The sequence below is a fragment of the Arachis ipaensis genome, chromosome B10 (assembly GCF_059453495.1).
Source record: "Arachis ipaensis isolate K30076 ecotype BB chromosome B10, ASM5945349v1, whole genome shotgun sequence".
Taxonomy (NCBI): domain Eukaryota; kingdom Viridiplantae; phylum Streptophyta; class Magnoliopsida; order Fabales; family Fabaceae; genus Arachis; species Arachis ipaensis.
Window position 1 is genome coordinate 76,236,334 of NC_142435.1, and position 2,144 is coordinate 76,238,477.

The 2,144-nt window shown below is 38.0% G+C and overlaps 1 non-coding gene across 1 annotated transcript; it reads left to right on the top strand.

Annotated features, from left to right (window-relative positions):
* The first annotated feature begins 1,125 nt into the window (after positions 1 to 1,125).
* On the top strand, positions 1,126 to 1,233 carry LOC148580481 (small nucleolar RNA R71). The gene has a single exon (XR_015895750.1). It is a non-coding gene; the product is annotated as a small nucleolar RNA R71 (small nucleolar RNA).
* The last annotated feature ends 911 nt before the right edge of the window (positions 1,234 to 2,144 follow it).

Below are 2,144 nucleotides of genomic sequence, written 5' to 3' on the forward strand. Positions count from 1 at the left end.
TTTACCAGGATCCTGTTTCTTTTGAGGTAGAGTTTGCTGAGCCAAGGCATTTAGTTCCTTGATGAGCAATGGAGGTTCATCCTCCCAAGTCTCATTACCAAATAATTTGGCATTCAGCTTCATGATTGCTCCTAAATATTGAGCAACTTGCTCTTCAGCAATGTCTTCATCTTCTTCAGAAGATAAATAGTCATCAGAGCTCATGAATGGTAAAAGAAGATTCAATGGAATCTCGATGGTCTCTAGATGAGCCTCAGATTCCTTTGGTTCCTCAAAGGGAAACTCCTTATTGGTCACTGAGCATTCCAGTAGGTCTTCTTTACTAGGATTCACGTCCTCCTCCTCCTCTCTGGGTTCGGCCACACCAAGTAAGGTAATGGCCTTGCACTCTCTTTTTGGATTCTCTTCTGTATTGCTTGGGAGAGTACTAGGAGGAATTTCAGTGACTCTTTTACTCAGCTGGCCCACTTGTGCCTCCAAATTTCTAATGGAGGACCTTGTCTCATTCATGGAACTTAGAGTGGCCTTAGATAGATCAGAGACTATATTTGCTAAGCTAGATGGATTCTGCTCAGAATTCTCTGTCTTTTGCTGAGTGGATGATGGAAAAGGTTTGCTAGTGCTGAACCTGTTTCTTCCACCATTATTAAAGCCTTGTTGAGGCTTTTGTTGATCCTTCCATGAGAAATTTGGATGATTTTTCCATGAGGGATTATAGGTGTTTCCATAGGGTTCCCCCATATAATTCACCTCTGCTATTGCAGGATTCTCAGGATCATAAGCTTCTTCTTCAGAAGATGCCTCTTGAGTACTGTTGGATGCAGCTTGCAATCCATTCAGACTCTGAGAAATCATATTGACTTGCTGGGTCAATATTTTATTCTGGGCCAATATGGCATTCAGAGTATCAATTTCAAGAAATCCCTTCCTCTGAGGTGTCCCATTACTCACAGGATTTCTTTCAGAAGTGTACATAAACCGGTTATTTGCAACCATGTCAATGAGTTCCTGAGCTTCTGCAGGCGTTTTCTTTAGGTGAATGGATCCACCTGCAGAATTGTCCAATGACATCTTTGATAATTCAGACAGACCATCATAGAATATATCCAGGATGGTCCATTCTGAAAGCATGTCAGAAGGACACTTTTTGGTCAGTTGCTTGTATCTCTCCCAAGCTTCATAGAGGGATTCACCTTCTTTTTGTTTGAAGGTTTGAACATCCACTCTAAGCTTGCTAAGCTTTTGAGGAGGAAAGAACTTGGCTAAGAAAGCTGTGATCAGCTTATCCCAAGAGTTTAGGCTATCTTTAGGTTGAGAGTCCAACCATATTCTAGCTCTATCTCTTATAGCAAACGGGAAAAGCATAAGCCTGTAGACCTTGGGGTCAACCCCATTGGTCTTAACAGTATCACAGATCTGCAAGAATTCAGTTAAGAACTGAAACGGATCTTCTGTTGGAAGTCCATGAAACTTGCAGTTCTGTTGCATCAGAGAAACTAATTGAGGCTTTAGCTCAAAATTGTTTGCTCCAATGGCAGGGATTGAGATGCTTCTTCCATGTAAATTGGAATTTGGTACAGTAAAGTCACCAAGCATCTTCCTTGCATTGTTATTATTTTCGGCCATGTCTCCTTCTTTTTTGAAAATTTCTGTCAGATTTTCTCCAGAGAGTTGTGCTTTAGCTTCCCTTAGCTTCCTCTTCAGAGTCCTTTCAGGTTCAGGATCAGCTTCAACAAGAATGTTCTTATCCTTTTTCCTGCTCATATGAAAAAGAAGAAAACAGAAAAGAAGAGGAATCCTCTATGTCACAGTATAGAGATTCCTTTATGTGAGTAGAAGAAGAAAAGAAATTCGAACACATAAAGAGAGAGAGGGTTCAAATTTTTAAGAAGAAGAGAAGTGTTAGTAGATAAATAAATAATTAGGAGGAGGTGAGAGAGAAGAATTTGAAAATAAAATAAAATAAAATAAAAATATTTTTATTTTCAATTTAAAATTAAAGTTAAAATTCGAAAATTTAAAAGAAAAATAAAATAAAATCAAATTAAAATTTAAAACAATTAGTTAATTAAAAAGGAATTTTGAAAAAGAGGAAGGTGATTTTCGAAAATTAGAGAGAGAATTAGTTAAGTAGTTTTGAAAAA